Genomic DNA, 18,633 nt, shown 5'->3' on the forward strand with positions numbered 1-18,633 from the left:
TCCGCCATCTTTAATCAATAGAGCACTGTGCTGCGGGCAATTTCGTTAGCTGTCATCCGCCATCTTTAATCCAGAGAGAACAGTGCTGCCCTCTATGTGGTGGCGGCAAATTCCACGTGCTCTTGTTTGAAAACATACTCACGTGCTTTTTTGACAGCTGTCATCCGCCATCTTTAATCCAGAGAGAACAGTGCTGCCCTCTATGTGGTGGCGGCAAATTGAAAAATTCCACGTGCTCTTGTTTGAAAACATACTCACGTGCTTTTTTGACAGCTGTCATCCGCCATCTTTAATCCAGAGAGAACAGTGCTGCCCTCTATGTGGTGGCGGCAAATTGAAAAATTCCACGTGCTCTTGTTTGAAAACATACTCACGTGCTTTTTTGACAGCTGTCATCCGCCATCTTTAATCCAGAGAGAACAGTGCTGCACTCTATGTGGTGGCGGTAAATTCCATGTGCTTTACAAACCTATGTGCTTTTCTGACAGCTGTCATCCGCCATCTTTAATCTAGAGAGAACAGTGCTGCACTCTATGTGGTGGCGGCAAATTCCACGTGCTTTACAAACCTATGCGCTTTTCTGTCATCCACCATCTTTAATCTAGAGAGAACAGTGTTGCACTCTATGCGGTGGCGGCAAATTCTACGTGCTTTACAAACCTATGCGCTTTTCTGTCATCCACCATCTTTAATCTAGAGAGAACAGTGCTGCACTCTATGTGGTGGCGGCAAATTCTACGTGCTCTTATTTGGAAACAAATTCTACTCGCTCTTCAGCTGTCATCTACCATCTTTAATCAAGAGAGCACCGTGCTGCCCTCTTTGTGGTGGCGGATAATTTGAAAAAATTCTTTTCGACAAGCAGCCATCTTTAATCCAGAGAGAACAGTGCTGCCCTCTTTAGCTACTTACCTTTGAGGTGGTTAATTTGAAAAATTCTTTTCGACAAGCTGCCATCTTTAATCCAGAGAGAACAGTGCTGCCCTCTTTAGCTACTTACCTTTGAGGCGGTTAATTTGAAAAATTCTAGCTGCCATCTTTAATGAAAAGGGCATCGTGGTGCTATCTTGCGGGTAATATTTTACGTCACAGCTGTCATCCACCATCTTGCATTGCTAACCTTAGTGCTGCCCTCTTTAGCTACTTACCTTTGACAAGCTGTCACCCGCCATATTGCATCGCAAACCTCAGTGCTGCACTCTATGTGGTGGCGGATAACTTGAAAAAATCTTTTTGACAAGCAGCCATCTTTAATCAACAGAGCACCGTGCTGCCATCTTTAGCTACCACCATCTTACATCGCTTACCTCGCTGCTGCACTCTATGTGATGGCGGTTAATTCGAACAAGTTTAATCACGCATCGGGTAAGCTAGAGTAAGCACGTGCTGCAGTGATGACGTTATCATGCATGTTTAAACCCGTTCGTTGACTAAAAGCTTTAGTCTTCGGGAAACAGTGATAGAGTGTGGAGTGCAAACATGACGAAAACATTAATAGTTGATGTGCAAGGCTTTAAAGTAAACGGAAACAAGTTTGTGTTTAAAGAGGTGGCTGTGTTAGATTGCTGTGTGTTGTGGGCACCAAAACTTGTTAGTTTAGTATTTAGTCCACCGTTCCCTTACTGTTTGCAAACAGATGAAGATAAAAAGCAGACTCAGTAGATTGAAAACAATTTAGGTTTGAAGTGGGAAGAAAAAGGAATACCTTATCGTTTTCTACCTTTAATGATGAATGCACATTTGTCAAGAGCAGATCTTGTTCTTTTAAAGGGTTGTGAAAAGAAAGAATGGTTGCGTGATTTTCTACCATCATCATGTGAAGTTATCGACATGCATGAATTGGGGTGCCCATCATTTAAAACTCTTCCGAAAGAGCATAGTAGAGAAACAACTAAACAGTCTTTACAACATGTATGCATGCTCTTTGATTGGTTGTGTCGCAGTGCATGTCGGGAAGTGAACAACATATGTAAAGTGCAGTGTCGAAATAACCTTAGTGTAAAAGAAACATTTGTAGAGTAAAGACATCATGTCATTTCTAACAGATACTAAGTGTAACGCAGTTGAAAAGGCGATCGTAAAGTTTTATGCATGCAAAAAGAAACTAAACACTTTTACTGAAGAAGAGTTAAATGCATTACCAAAGGCATTTTTGGTCAATGTAGCTGCGAATGCTGTAAAGAAGATTTGGGATAAGGTGCCTCGTGAGTGGACTCAAGATCCTGTTTTGTCAGAGCTTCAAACGTGTAGTTTACATCATGAACACGTGAGTTTAGCTAGAAGACCTTCTGTGAGACAGTGCCGTACATGTCAACTAATTAAACTGTATCACGGACCTAAAACTAACGAGTTGTCTTCGCTTATAAACACTTATCATGGCTGTGGAGAGAGTAAACAAGGAAAAGGTGAAGAAACGTGCTGGGAGAAAGATGAGGAAGCATGTTGGGCGTGGACTCATCAATAGAGTGATTGATCTTCTTTTCTTCGTGCTTCATCTCCCCTGCGGCCCTAGAACACGTTCGCCTGATACGTAGTTACATGCTGCCTGCATAGAGTGTAGCTGTTAAAATCTGCTTCGTAAAGTTATGCTGTGTATGTGTGTGTATGTGTTATTACCTAGTGCTTTAGCTGCTCAGAAGAATATAGCAGCACTTGTCGTTGTTGGTGCAATAAAACGAAAAACTGAGTGACAAAGACCGTAACATGAACAAAGGATAAAAATGTATGTATATAGTCTAAAATAAATATGAATTGTCAAAACATATTACAGGTGTTGTTTAATCCTACAGCATGTCCTAGTGACTTAGAAGAAAGGAAACGTAGAGGATTAAAAGAAAACACACATAAGATTTAAAGTACATCCTCTTTATTAATCCATGAATTAAAGCTGTTATTAAAACCAAGCCATTTAACATACAGTTTATTACCACGACGTCGAATAACACGTTCAACTAAATAGTGATCAGGATATTTTGTTTTCTGCAGTTCTTCGATGTAGAATCCTCCTTCAATAGGCTGTCCTCTGAGATCGCGAAGTAAATACGTAACTGGATTAGTAAGCTTAACACTTCTGATTTGAAAAATTTCAGTGCTCCAGTTAGGTGTGTATCCTTTTGCAAAGATAGACTTGTGTTTGCTGATGCGAACGAAATCACCTTCTTTAAAGCGATAGCGACGTGGATCAGCTGTTTTGATTACAAGATGAATAGCATCTAGACGAGGTGTATTCTTTGTAACAAGACGTGGCTTTGTTCCGATAGTGCGATGAGGTGTATCGTTGTAGGTAGATAAAAGTCTAGGTAGCAGATCAATCCAACGATATGAACCTTGCGCTGTAAATTCTCGCCACATCATTGTTTTGAGTGTACGATTAAAGCGTTCTACAACACTTGCCTTGAGATTACTGAACGTAGAGTAGTGTTGAATGCCAAGTAACTTGAGGTAAGAAGAAAAATCCTTGTTGTAAAACTCTTTACCTTGATCAGTTTGAAGAAGCCTTGGGCAGCGTTTCGATTCTTCAACAATATGTTTAAATGCTTCTTTAACTTGAGCTGCTGTTTTAGAACGCACGGGTTGTGCAAAAGCAAACTTTGAGTACACATCGATAACAGTAAGTAGATACTTATAGCCCTTATTACTAGAAGCATATAGAATCATTTCTACTAAGTCTGCTTGCCAGAGATCATCTTTTTCTCGTGTAATAACGCGTCTGCGACAGTAGGTGCGACGTGCTGGTTTATGTAACTCATGTGCGATGTTTACCTTTACAGGTGAGATCTTCTCTTGACGAGCCATTATAAAATAATACCGGCATAACGTAGTTCTCTTTCTATTTCTAGAATTTCTGATCCGTGACCAGTGTGACCAGCCTCTTGCGATGCTCTTAAAAGTTGTAATCGTTCAACGAGTAAGTTTGGGTCATTCCAGTATCTTACATCCACATACGGCAACAAAGGCTTGTAGATAACGTCTAGACTACGTGCAGTCGGAAACAGCTTAGAAATAAACTCACGATACTTGTAACTCTTATTCGCATTTACAGCTTCTGTTCTCTTGTAATTACGTCGTGTTGCATCGGTAGCAAAAAGTATTGCTTTATACTTTTTAAGATCATCTTGTAAAATTATATCCTTGTCAGGTATTCGTGAGAAAAGAAGTTCTAAGAGTCCTTTCGTAGGTTTATAGGTAACACCTTTTACAATGAGTTTGTTGCTATTAATCTTAACATTTGAATTTCCTATCCGGAAACAGTCATCTTCGTAGCGAATACCATAGGTAGTGTCAGTTTGTCCTGTAAAAAGTTTTTCTATATAAGGTGCAAAGAGAGATCCATAGGTATCTTGAATAAAAGTTCTAAACTGATTGCGATATTCTGGTGTAATCATAACCTCAGACAAAGATGGTAGATTTTGCGTCGATGTAGTAGGTGTTTCTGCAATAACATCTGTAGTTAAAAACTCAACACGCTTAGATGGTGATGCATCATTAAGTTCTTCTTCTTCCTTATCTTCCTCTTCTTGATCTACATCCTGCTTCTTCTCTTCCGTATCTTCTTCATGCTTTTCTTCTTCATGCTTCTCTTTATGATATGATGTTTGCATAGAAGCAAAACTTGAAGTAGACTGCGGTAATGAAGTAGAATTAAAAATTTCTTTGAGTGGTGTACTTAGTTGTGTTTTTAAAAATATATCCGTGTCTGCTTGAATACGTTTAAGCTCTTTAAATTTCCGTCGAATATTGTTTCGAGCTTGGATGATATGTTTTGTGATCTCCTTGCTAGATGTTAACATGATGGTGGTTTTTAATCAAGTAGTTACTGTAATTCTGTGTTAATGCATATAAAATGATCGAAACCCATGCGATATCGTCCATGCTGTACATCACTTTCTTTATCAATAACTAAAAAGCTGTAACGGTGTAATGACCAACATTTAGCACACATACGTTTAAAGTCATCGAATGTCATATCAGTGTTAACATGATCGTTATACACATGTCGCATGTTGCGCTCATCTTGCCGAAAAAGCACAATAACATTTGCGTTGTCGCGTATCAACTGCTTGGGCACACGAGAATAGGTTTGGCACAAATAGATGCAATCAACATATTTATGTCGACCCATACTAAAGAATGCACGAATAACGTTTTGCTGTTCTGTTGCGACATCATCAAAGATCATTAGAGAATTAGGAAGCACATCGTCTGGTGATGGTACTTGCTCATGTGAATTAAATTTAAAATATCTTATTCCATCTTTAACTAGATCGTGCATTACAGTTTGTAGAATAGTATATAGCGGCTGATAGAGTGACTTTGCGAAAACGTAAATATTCTCGAAGCGTATACCATTTACAGAAGTAATAAGTGTGAGTAAAAGATTTGTTTTACCGCATCCCGACGGACCTGATATAATACATCGCACAGTAAAAGGAAACAACGTTCCATGACGTTTTCTTGTAGTTGTACTAGAACTAGGTAAGAGATGTGGTACAATGTCGGTAACAGGTAGCGTGTCTTGCTGCTTTATAATCTTCATGATAACTGAATCATAAAGTACGTAATAGTAATATATATATATTAAACGAAACAAGAGGCAACGGTTAGTTTATGATTTGCTCTTGACTAGTAAAGTCGTGTCCAGCATGGTGAAACAACGATATCCAAACGACATGAAGAAGAAGAAGAAAGTAAAAACTGTTGGATGGAAAGATGTTATAAAGGCTGCGCAAAAAGCTATTCGAGGGGAATACAATCCTCGTGTAGCTATTACTAAGGCGTTACGCGCAGCAAGAGCGAGAATTTCTCCAAAGTGCAGAGCAATATTTAGTAAACGTGCGCGAATTATTCCTGTACCAAAACGAGGAGGATTTCTTCCTGCGCTGTTTGCTGGCTTAGCAGCTTTAGGGTCATTGCTAGGTGGTGCTAGTGCTGTAGCGAGAACTGTCAAAGCTGTAGAAGAAGCGAAACAACAGTTGAAAGAGAGTGAACGTCATAACAAGACGATGGAGGCAATTGCGTTACGAGGCAAAGGTGTGAACATGAAGCTAGCGCCATACAAGAAAGGGCTTGGTATCTACATTTCTCCAAAAAACGTCTACTGAATGCACTGCCATATCGAGCTCTAACGCATGATGAAGTTTTTACGTTTGCTAAACAACTAGGAATTCATTATTTTCGAGGAGTGTATATGCGTGATCAACTACCAGCACGTCCACGTGAACGTGAAAGTGCCGTAATTAACTTGGACGACAGTCGTGGACCTGGAACTCATTACGTTGCTTATGTAAAACGTAAATCTAAAGTATGGTATTTTGATAGCTATGGAGATTTACCTCCTCCTTTTGAGCTCATACGTTATTTCGGAAGCAGTGCAGACATTGTTTACAATAAAAACCGTGTGCAAAACTTTAATACACGCATGTGCGGACGATTATGTCTTATGTTCTTATATCAAACCCAGACAGTAGAGAAAGTGCATTAGTGTATGCGTGATGACGAACAGTGAAAGAACGTTTGCTGTACGTGGAGAAGGACCTGAAACAACCGTCTATTTTAATCCACCAATCGAACTTAGTTATCAGCCGCATAGTCTTGGACTAGTATCGTTTGAAAGCTACAATAAAATCTATAATGTGCGTGATGGTTTAAACAAGTTCTATTACGATGAGTATGTGCTAACACTACCCTCAGGTAGTTATACAGTAGATGATATTCACGACTATATTGAAAGTACGTTAATTGATCAGTTTGGGGAAGATAGTTTTAGTAATCATAATTACAAGTTCTCAATCACTATAAGCAACATTACGCACAAATGTGTTATTGAATCATCATTTAAGATTGACTTCAAATCACAACCTGATTCGATTGGACCACTGCTTGGATTTTCATCGAGGGAGCTCCTACCGAACGTACGTTACGAGTCTGATCAACCTATAAAACTCTTCGATGATTATAATGTGAACATTACTTGTAATATTATTACAGACTTGAATAGTAATCTACAACCTTCGCACGTCCTGCACGACTTTATTGTTACAGAGGAACGTGGATATACTATTTGTGAGAAACCAGCAGTAGTTCTTTATCATCCTGTGTCTGTAAAACACATTAGCAACATTACTCTTAGACTTGTAAATAAACATAATCAGCTTATTCATTTAGATCAGCACGCGTACGTAGCTTACAAACTACATCTTAAACCAGTATGAAAACCATCTATAAAACACGGTGTACATTCCGAAGGCATACTACATGTGTGCAGAGACTCATCGAGTTAACAGATACCCATAAGCAGATACTCCAAGATTTAGGATATACACTACTACAACAGAATGGAAGAAATGCTAGACATTACGAATACAGTAGAAAGTCGTGAAGGTGTAGTACGAAGTGAGCTTCATTCTTATCAACCTTTTACGTTTGGATTAAATAACAATGATGAAATTCATTTTATTATTAATCAACAAGATGTTTACACCTTACCACACGAAAGCTACCTCTATATTGAAGGACGATTAGAAAAGTCTGATGGAAGTGGACCAAGCACTTCACAACTAAACAACCATGCTCTAGCTTTTCTCTTTTCTGAAGCGCGATATGAAGTAAATAATGTTGAAATAGATCGAACGAAGAATGTTGGTATTACAAGCGCAATGAAACTCTACCCTTCTTTCTGTGATGAAGAAAGTAATCTTTTGCGGATGGCTGGATGGTGTCCAAAATCTACTAACAACTGGATGATTAATGAGGATGGAACTTTTACGGGTATGTTATCACTGAAACATATTTTTGGATTCGCAGAAGACTTTACACGTATTATAATCAACGTAAAACAAGAGCTTATTCTAATCCGTGATCGAAGTGATTACAATTCTCTTAAAGCAGTAGAAACACCTGTAGAATCGAAAATAACACTGCATCGTATACTGTGGCGGATCCCACATGTAACCTTATCTGATCGTGAAAAACTTCGATTGCTCAAGATTGTAGAAAATGATACACCATTACCTATACGTTTTAGAAGTTGGGAGCTGCATGAATATCCTGTGTTACCACCTACAAACAAGCATAGCTGGGCAGTTAAAACATCACGTTTTACTGAGAAGCCCTTGTACATTATTTTTGGATTTCAAACTAATCGTAAATTCAATCACGAAAAAGATAGCTCACTGTTTGATCACTGCAAATTAAGACACGTTAGACTATATCTCAATGGAATTACGTATCCCTACGAAAACATCGACATTAACTTTGAGAAAAATAAGTTTGGGATGCTCTATGACATGTTTTGTAAATTTCAATCATCGTATTATCAGAAAGAAGATCGTCCGCTATTTACACCTCAAGAATTTAAAAATAAAGCACCGATTGTAGTTATAGACTGCTCTTATCATGAAGAATCTATAAAAGAATCTCCAGTTGATATTCGTTTAGAATTTGAAACATCTGAAAACATTCCTGCTAACACAGCAGCCTATTGTCTTCTTATTCATATGAGTGATGTTACTTACCATCCGCTAACGAATATTGTTACGAGACTATAAATAAGAATAGATCTTTATCATTTTCATTAGTGTGTGCTTCGACATCGTACGCTATGGAACAAAACTGTAAATGTGCATGCTGTTTGCATGCTCATACGCAACATCTTATTTATGTTTCACGAGTGAGTGAGGCTATTAAGATGTTCTATAAACGTAGATCATCGATGCCGAAACATCTTATTCAATACTTACCACCAGGATTTTTATATACGTACGCTGCCTCTTACGTACATAATTTTTGGGACATCCTTCCTCTACACAGTAAGATGTCAATCGAAGTAGCTTTATGCAGAACTTGTGAGCGACATTACAAGCATCGAGGAGAAAATGGTGATGATGATTGGGATGGACCAAATCCGAGGATTGAACACTGTACACAGTGTATGAATGAACTTTCTCTAGTACTTCATGATGATGATGATGATTCCGAAAAGGAATAACAGCAAGGTAAGAAGTACATGATCTTCTCTGTAAAGCATAACATACTTAGTATAATATATTTCTAAATGCTTTGTTTAATTTGAATGTTGCAGGAGGCATTTCGGAAGCATACGTTGTTAAGAAGCACACCAACCTTGTCAGCAGCAAAAACGAACACTGTTGTAGTACATTTGTAAATAAATATTTGATCGCATTCAAAAAATGTTGTACTTATTGCATTGCTTTACACCGACTTACTCTTAAGAAAAACGATCAGGTCTAAACATGCACAATGACGTCATCACAACAGCACTTGCTTACTCTAGCTTTCCCGATGCATGTTTAAACTCGTTCGAATTTACCGCTACCACATTCCTTTACATCGACTTACTCTTAAGAAAACGGACAAGTCTAAACATGTATGATGATGTCATCACAACAGCACGTGCTTACTCTAGCTTACCCGATGCGTGATTAAACTTGTTCGAATTAACCGCCATCACATAGAGTGCAGCAGCGAGGTAAGCGATGTAAGATGGTGGTAGCTAAAGATGGCAGCACGGTGCTCTGTTGATTAAAGATGGCTGCTTGTCAAAAAGATTTTTTCAAGTTATCCGCCACCACATAGAGTGCAGCACTGAGGTTTGCGATGCAATATGGCGGGTGACAGCTTGTCAAAGGTAAGTAGCTAAAGAGGGCAGCACTAAGGTTAGCAATGCAAGATGGTGGATGACAGCTGTGACGTAAAATATTACCCGCAAGATAGCACCACGATGCCCTTTTCATTAAAGATGGCAGCTAGAATTTTTCAAATTAACCGCCTCAAAGGTAAGTAGCTAAAGAGGGCAGCACTGTTCTCTCTGGATTAAAGATGGCAGCTTGTCGAAAAGAATTTTTCAAATTAACCACCTCAAAGGTAAGTAGCTAAAGAGGGCAGCACTGTTCTCTCTGGATTAAAGATGGCTGCTTGTCGAAAAGAATTTTTTCAAATTATCCGCCACCACAAAGAGGGCAGCACGGTGCTCTCTTGATTAAAGATGGTAGATGACAGCTGAAGAGCGAGTAGAATTTGTTTCCAAATAAGAGCACGTAGAATTTGCCGCCACCACATAGAGTGCAGCACTGTTCTCTCTAGATTAAAGATGGTGGATGACAGAAAAGCGCATAGGTTTGTAAAGCACGTAGAATTTGCCGCCACCGCATAGAGTGCAGCACTGTTCTCTCTAGATTAAAGATGGTGGATGACAGAAAAGCGCATAGGTTTGTAAAGCACGTGGAATTTGCCGCCACCACATAGAGTGCAGCACTGTTCTCTCTAGATTAAAGATGGCGGATGACAGCTGTCAGAAAAGCACATAGGTTTGTAAAGCACATGGAATTTACCGCCACCACATAGAGGGCAGCACTGTTCTCTCTGGATTAAAGATGGCGGATGACAGCTGTCAAAAAAGCACGTGAGTATGTTTTCAAACAAGAGCACGTGGAATTTTTCAATTTGCCGCCACCACATAGAGGGCAGCACTGTTCTCTCTGGATTAAAGATGGCGGATGACAGCTGTCAAAAAAGCACGTGAGTATGTTTTCAAACAAGAGCACGTGGAATTTGCCGCCACCACATAGAGGGCAGCACTGTTCTCTCTGGATTAAAGATGGCGGATGACAGCTAACGAAATTGCCCGCAGCACAGTGCTCTATTGATTAAAGATGGCGGATGACAGCTGTCAGAAAAAGCACGTAGCTTTGTTCCCCAACAAGAGCACATAGAATTTTTCAAATTGCCGCCACCACATTTCAAAGGTATCTAGCTAAAGAGTACAGCACTGTGCTCTGTTGATTAAAGATGGTGGATGGTAGCTGTCAAAAAAGCACGTGAGTTTGTTTCCAAACAAGAGCACGTGGAATTTTTCAATTTGCCGCCACCACATAGAGGGCAGCACGGTGCTCTCTTGAATAAAGATGGCTGCTGTCACGTGGAATTGTCTGCTACCACAGGTATCTAGCTAAAGAGGGCAGCACTGAGGTTTGCGATGCAATATGGCTGCTGTCAAAAAGCATTTTTCAAATTATCCGCCACCACATTTCAGAGGTAAGTAGCTAAAGAGGGCAGCACTGTGCTCAAAGATGGCGGATGACGGCTGCACGTGGCTTTGTTTACCTCGCGCTAGTTAGGTTAAGTTGGTAGCACTAAGGTTTAGACCCGTCAAGATGGCAGCACTGCCGATGACAGGTGACGAAAGAGGGCAGCACGGTGCTCAAAGATGGCGGATGGCAGCTGTCAAAAAGCATGTGGCTGTCAAAAAGCACGTGGCTTTGTTTACCTCTCGCTAGTTAGGTTAAGTTGGTACCACTAAGGTTTAGGTCCGTCAAGATGGCAGTACTGAGGTTAGCGATGCGTTGTTGTCTGTCAAAAAGCACGTGGCTTTGTTTACAAATCTGTCAAAAAGCACGTGGCTGTCAAAAAACACGTGGCTTTGTTTACCTCATGCTAGTTAGGTTAAGTTGGCACTACTGAGGTTTAGGCCCGTCAAGATGGCAGTACTGAGGTTTGCGATGCGTTGTTGTCTGTCAAAAAGCACGTGGCTTTGTTTACAAATCTGTCAAAAAGCACGTGGCTGTCAAAAAGCACGTGGCTTTGTTTACCTCGAGCTTGTGAGGTTAAGTTGGCACTACTGAGGTTTAGGCCCGTCAAGATGGCAGTACTGAGGTTAGCGGTGCGTTGTTGTCTGTCAAAAAGCACGTGGCTTTGTTTATCTCGCGCTAGTTAGGTTAAGTTGGCAGCACTGGAAGAGGCCTCTGGCTGAGGTGGAGGAGGCCACTGGGAGGCCACTGGCTGAGGAGGAGGAGGAGGTGGCCACTGGGAGGCCACTGGCTGAGGAGGAGGAGGCCACTGGCTGAGGAGGAGGCCTCTCCCGAGAGCCGGAGGTGGCGGTGGCGGCCGAACCCGTATATTATACTACTTTGCGTGTAAATGAAGATGTATGTTAAGGAACAAACACACAGTCCCCGAGCTAAGGGAATTAAGCAGGCAAAGTTAAAATCCTAGACCTGGTCCAGAATAGAACCCGGGCCCGCTGAACCGAAGTGCCACTACTCTGATCATTTTGCCATGGAGCCAGGCGGCAATGTTATTGATTACTTGTTGAAAAAGAAATTTGTCCTTGTAATTGGGTAAAATATTTCTCAGGTAACTAATTCAGTGGTGTAGTGGTGATTAGCTGCCAACCCCGGAGTTCGGGGTTCGATTTCCGGCTCTACCACGAAATTTGAAAAGTGGAACGAGGGCTGGAACGGAGTCCACTCAGCCCCGGGAGGTTAACTGAGGTAGGCGCGCGCGCGCGCGTGTGTGTGTGTGTGTGTGTGTGTGTGTGTGTGTGTGTGTGTGTGTGTTTTTGGGAGGGGGTGTTCGATTACCACCTCAGCCATTCTCGAAGTCTCGAAGTGATTTTCCATGGTTTTCCACTTTTCCTCCAGGCAAATGCCGGGATGGCACCTAACTTAAGACCACGGTCGCTTCTTTCCCTCTTCCTTGTCTATCCCTTCTGATCTTCCTCCCCCCCCCCCCCACAAGGGCCGCTTGGGCTAGGTACTGACCCTCCTTCCCCAGTTGTATCTCCCCGACCAAAAGTCTTACGCTTGAGGACACCGCCCCTAAGGCGGTAGAGGTGTGCGATCCCTCGCTGAGTCCGAGGGAAAACCAACCCTGGAGGGTAAACAGAGAAAGAAAGAAAGAAAGAACTAATTCAGTCCAATTACTTTTACTTTGTATTTCTCCACAACTCCCTATAAAAGACTTAGTCAAAGCGAAATAGAGACAGAAAGAGCACTTACACGAGAGATCCATTCCTTGGAAGTTCAAGGGCACTTGCTAACTCATGACTCATCACAAGACTTACTTGATCTTTCACTCGCGCTGTCTTTGTTACGAATGGATATTGTCTGCCTTCCACTGCCTTCTTGTTATAGTCCTCGCCATCCTGATGGAAACAAGGGGGACGCCATTACTACTGTACGGAATTCAGTCAAATACTTCATCAGCATAACTACACCACTTGATCATTGCAATTCATTGGAATATCGAGTAAATTGACTACGCGGTACAGGCCCTGTAGATGTAAGCTTGCATTCGGGAGATGATCGGTTCGAACCTCATAGTTAATACCTTTGGTTCAAAACTCGTAAACTGAGAAGAAGCATTAGGAAGAAAACTAAAAGATCTTAATTGGGGTAATCACATAAATAGGATTGTAAATAAAGGGTACAGATCTCTGCACATGATTATGAGGGTATTTAGGGGTTGTAGTTAGTAAGGATGTAAAGGAGAGAGCATTAAGTCTCTGGTAAGATCCCAACTAGAGTATGGTTCCAGTGTATGGGACCCTCGCCAGGATTACTTGATTCGAGAACTGGAAAGAATCCAAAGAAAAGTAGCTCGATTTGTTCTGGGCAATTTCCGACAAACGAGTAGAGTAACGAAAATGTCGCAAAGTTTGTACTGGGAAGACTTGGGAGAAAGGAGACGAACTGGTCGACTAAGCGGTATGTTCCGAGCTGTCAGTGGAGAGGTGGCGTGGAATGACATTAGTAGACGAATAAGTTTGAGTGGTGTTTTAAAAAGTAGCAAATATCAACATATGAAGATAAAGTTGGAATTCAAGAGGACAAATTGGGGAAAATATTCGTTTATAGGTAGGGGAGTTAGAGATTGGAATAATTTAGCAAGGAAGATGTTCAATAAATTACCAAATTCTTTGCAGTCGTTTAAGAAAGGGCTAGGAAAACAACAGATAGGGAATCTGCCACTTGGGCGAATGTCCTAAATGCAGTTGATTGATTGATTGATTGATTGATTGATTGATTGATTGATTGATTGATTGTGTACATAATAAATGACTCTGGGTCTGGATTTAATATACTGTAACCACAGAGATTTGAGTCACGTAGCTGTGAGTTTGCATTCGGGAGGTAGTGGGTTTGAACTCTCACTGTCGTCAAGCCAGGCAGAAAGAGAAGCAGTAAGGTGTGGATGGAGTCAGGTGTTAATTGGGACAAGATCTACGGGTATAGGTCAGATTTCCTGCACGTAAGTCCACCTTCTCTCTATTCGGAGACGGTTCATCCTAACTTAATTGCACTTATCATCGCACGGAAGAAATTAACTCTGTTCAAATTGCACATCAGGTTATAAGTGCTATTTAGTTTAAATGTTCTGTACTTAGGACGTTAGCATAAATGTACATAAATCTACTTTGATGTTTAATTGCTTGTCCCGTTTGCCTTGTTCCAGCCTGCTGAGCATGAGGGTGCAAGCTACTGTAGACTTTTGACCCCAGAAAGTGAAAACAGCGGGAACTTACCCAAACAGCGAACAGTAGGAGGAGGATTTCCGGTGAGTATGTTGAGACATCTCTTTGTTTGATAATACAAGCTGGCCTCAATGTACTTGAGGTCGGGATGGCTTTCCTCAACTTCTTCTGCTCCAAAGAACAACAACTATAACGTGGAATCATGCACTATTGTTCATTTGTACCAAGAGGTCCGTGACTGAATTCTTTAAACTGTGGAAACTTTTTCACTGGCACCAGGAAACGGCACATTAACATGGGAGTTTCCGTATATATGACTAATTTTTTTAGATATCTACTGGATGTAAATACAATTATAAATGTATCTTCACTTCAAATATTTGCCTTATGCTCAGTTTTTGTCTCGTGTTAGGTACACGAAAGTCAGTTCAGTTTTTGTCTGTGTTACACCACGGAAAGTCCATTTACACAGAATATTTTGTTTTTTGTTTTTGCTATGGGCTTTACGTCGTACCGACACAGATAGGTTTTATGGCGACGATGGGATAGGAAAGGCCTAGGAGTTGGAAGGAAGCGGCCGTGGCCTTAATTAAGGTACAGCCCCAGCATTTGCCTGGTGTGAAAATGGGAAACCACGGAAAACCATTTTCAGGGCTGCCGATAGTGGGATTCGAACCTACTATCTCCCGGATGCAAGCTTCACAGCCGCGCGCCTCTACGCGCACGGCCAACTCGCCCGGTTACACAGAATATATGGACACGCAGTATGTAAGTTGAAGGATAGCCTGGGAGTGCTATAATATTATATAATGTGATTAGTATACCGTTAAAAACCTAACCCCATGGCACTGCAGCGCTGAAGGGCCTTGGCGTAACAAGCGACCGCTGCTCAGCCCGAAGCAGGGTGCGAAATCGCAGGGGGTGGGAAGGGAGGGATTTCCCCCCCCCCCCCCCCCCCCAACCGACGATTTTACCATTTCTGACTGAAATTAATGATTTTTACTGTACATACTTTTATGGAAACATCAGCAATAATTCAACTGACTGACAGACCTTCAGCAATAAAACAACGCAGCAGTGGCAATCCGGACCTGCAGCCTATTATTCATGTTTCACTCTGACAAGTCCATCTGAAACCCGGGAAAAAATATAAATTGCTTGAAGCTCTCCTCCTTTGTCATTTCGCTAAGTAGCTCGAGCCTACACCACTCCTGTACTTCTTGGAGAGGTTGTGTTTCCGATAAGTAGCCAATAGGACAATATTCACTTAAGCAGTGAACAAACCGACAATTTTTTTTCAGTCAAAATTTAGCCCTGGTAGAGGAAGGTTTCACTAATAAAGCAATAAATCAGGACAAATCTCACCTCGCCTGGCCTTTCGTAAGAAAACGAGTCTCTCAAACCTTCTCAGGTGATTGGAATAATGTTCTAATGTTTGTCATTCTCCTTATAACAACAAAATTCAAACAAAAAGATCTACAATTTACATTTGTCCGGGGGAGGGGGTAATTAAATTAAGGAGAAATTTACTCCGCCCCCGCGAAATACTGCCTGAAATGAACACTAGTAGTTAAGCCCTATGTCCCCCCCCCCCATTTATTTCTGATTTCGCACCCTGGCCCGAAGGCCTGCAGATTACATTAGTATCCCGTTGCGTAGCAGGGACTAACACAGGAAATGTCGAATTTCGCCGTTAATGTTAACTGTGTCGAAAATCTGACGCGTAGAAACCAGGAAATCCAGAATTAATTTGGGTTGTGGTCTGTTGGGATTCGTAATGTTCAGATTATTCGAAAAATCATGTAAGTCTGCATTTAGAATGGGTACAGTATACAGTTAGTCGGCCCCGATGTGTAGGGGTAGCGTATCCTGCCTCTTACCCGGAGGCCCCGGGTTCAATTCCAGGCCAGGTCAGGGATTTTTACTTGCATCTGAGGACTGGTTCGAGGTGCACTCAGTCTACGTTATTAGAATTGAGGAGCTCTCTGACGGTGAGATAGAGGCCCCGGTCTAGAAAGCCGAGGGTAGTAGGTTTAGTTGTTTATCGCAAAAGGGAATTGCCAATATTTCGAGTTAAGTTACTGCGTTTTCATACAAATTTGTATGTTTAACAAAAATTGAGAGGAAAATACTGTTTTTGTTAAACAGTGCATTAACAAAATACAACAATTACATTTTTTATGTTTTGTAAGTACAGTCCAGTCCGCCTCTGTGGTGTCGTGGATAGTGTGATTAGCTGCCACCGCCGGAGGCCCGGGTTCAATTCCCGGCTCTGCCACGAAATTTGAAAAGTGGTACGAGGGCTGGAACGGAGTCCACTCAGCCTCGGGAGGTCAACTGAGTAGAGGGGGTTTCGACTCCCACCTCAGCCATCCTGGAAGTGGTTTTCCGTGGTTTCCCACATCTCCAGACAAATGCCGGGCTGGCCCCTAACTTAAGGCCACGGCCGCTTCCTTGCTTCCTCCTTGTGTATCCCTTCCAATCTTCCCATCCCTCCACAAGGCCCCTGTTCAGCGTAGCCTGGACGAGGTACTGGTCCTCCTTAACAGTTGTGTCCTCCGACCCAAAGTCTTACGCTCCAGGACAATGCCTTTGAGGCTGTAGAAGTGAGATCTCTCGCTGAGTCCGAGAGGAAAACCAACCCTGGTGGGTAAACGGATTAAGAAGGAAAGAAAATAAATTTCAGAATACTGTAAGAAACTACTTACTTTGTGTTATTTTTAATTTATAACTTGAATTGCATTGCATTGTATTGTATTTGATTAACAATATATTGCACTGTGTTTAGATTCCATTCTACTAAATTCTGGTTTCAAAATATTTTTTTACTGCACTATGATTAAATTCTTTGTTTACATTGCAAATGGGATTTTAATTTTTCTTTCTTTGTCACGGAATCTATTCAGATTATCCGAAATTTCGGATCTGCGGAGTTCGGATTTCCGATTTCTACTGTATATAGTAAAAGGTTGCAAATATAATTTCCGATCTTGTATGTTTTATATTCCAAGCGTTTTTACCGTTCGAGGAGTAATAATGTAGACATTCGGCATTAATACATTTTCCACCAACTTACAAAATAATATCTCCGGAAATATTAGTTCTACGTAAGAAAGTGTAAATAACGACAAATACAGAAAATCCAATTTCCACTCTTTTATACCGGACACTCTTTCATCGTCCGAGATATAATAATCGAAATATTCTCCAATTTGTAATTTTTTAATCCGCCAATGGCTATCGTCGCCGGCGTGGGAATATGGTGACGAGCTATGGCAGTGGCTCTTGTTGTGAATTATTTTATAAGTTGAGAAAGAGCATGGTCCAGAGCTCCTTTCGACCAGGAAGATAATGGAGATGATTGTCGAAATGAGATGAAAAACGTAAAGGAATGCTAATTTGAAGAACGAAGAGGGAAAGGGAACCATACAAGATGGAGGAGCTGATAACCTAGGCCTCGCATGCCAGAATATTGCAGAACCCGAAGAAAACAAAAATGTGATTACCTATAATGCCTCAAGCGCGTTATCAACAATAACATTACACTGAATGATTATTGTTGTTAGTTGAGGGGTTTCGTCTCTTCTATTGGCACTCATCTCTCCTCGACGACATTACAACTGCAATTACAAAGGGTACACAACAGCTAGTGTTATATACATACCTCTTGTAGCTTCGTGCTAGTGACTTGTGTGTGACTCATGACCAAAAATTTGGTTCTGAGAAGTCTGTCTGCCAACCTGCGGAGCTGTTCGGTTTGGTGTACTGCCAGTCGCTTGATTTTTCATACAAAGGATGTTAAACGAGCAGAAACGTTTACACCCGGAAATCTTGCTTGAAATTACCCTTGAACTTCACGAGTCAACTGAGTGACTACATCTTCTTTCCTAGAGTTTAGTCCCTCATTGAGTGCAGGGTCCGCTTTTAAGCATGCCATTCTCCACTTCCTGCGATCAAGGGCGTCAGCTTCAGTGACGCCTAGAAGACGCATGGGTCTTCCTTGATGCAGTCGAACCATAGCTTCTTGGGACGACCTCGGGATCGGGAAACTCCGGGATCTGATTGGAGGGCTGTATTGAGTCTGCAGGGCTTCGGACAACATGGCCATACCATCTAAGTCGTGCTTCTCGCCTCTTCTCTGGGATAGGTGCCACTCCCAATCGCCTTCGTACATATTCATTTTTGATATGGTCCAGTCTTGTAAGACCCAGTGACCAACGTAACATGTTCATCTCCATACCATGTAGAACCTGTTCATGCTTCTTAGTTGTAGGCCAACATTCCGACCCATATAGTGCAACCATGGATTTGTAGACTTTTCCTTGTCGCGTAGCACACCAGTGACCTGGCGCCACTTCAGCCAT

At 41.5% G+C, this 18,633-nt stretch overlaps 1 protein-coding gene across 3 annotated transcripts in view; it reads left to right on the forward strand.

Moving 5' to 3' along the window:
• The window catches only part of LOC136880659 (uncharacterized), a 332,623-nt gene that overhangs the window by 127,188 nt on the left and 186,802 nt on the right, over nt 1-18,633 (forward strand). The window contains exon 2 of one of the 3 annotated variants that reach the window (XM_067153315.2): nt 14,251-14,352. The exons of 1 other annotated variant lie outside the window; for it this stretch is intronic. The gene's annotated coding sequence lies outside the window, so the exon portion shown is untranslated. The remainder of the gene's footprint in view (nt 1-14,250; nt 14,353-18,633) is intronic. One more of the 3 variants, XM_067153317.2, reaches the window with a different exon arrangement.

The sequence above is a fragment of the Anabrus simplex genome, chromosome 1 (assembly GCF_040414725.1).
Source record: "Anabrus simplex isolate iqAnaSimp1 chromosome 1, ASM4041472v1, whole genome shotgun sequence".
NCBI classification, from domain to species: Eukaryota; Metazoa; Arthropoda; class Insecta; order Orthoptera; family Tettigoniidae; genus Anabrus; species Anabrus simplex.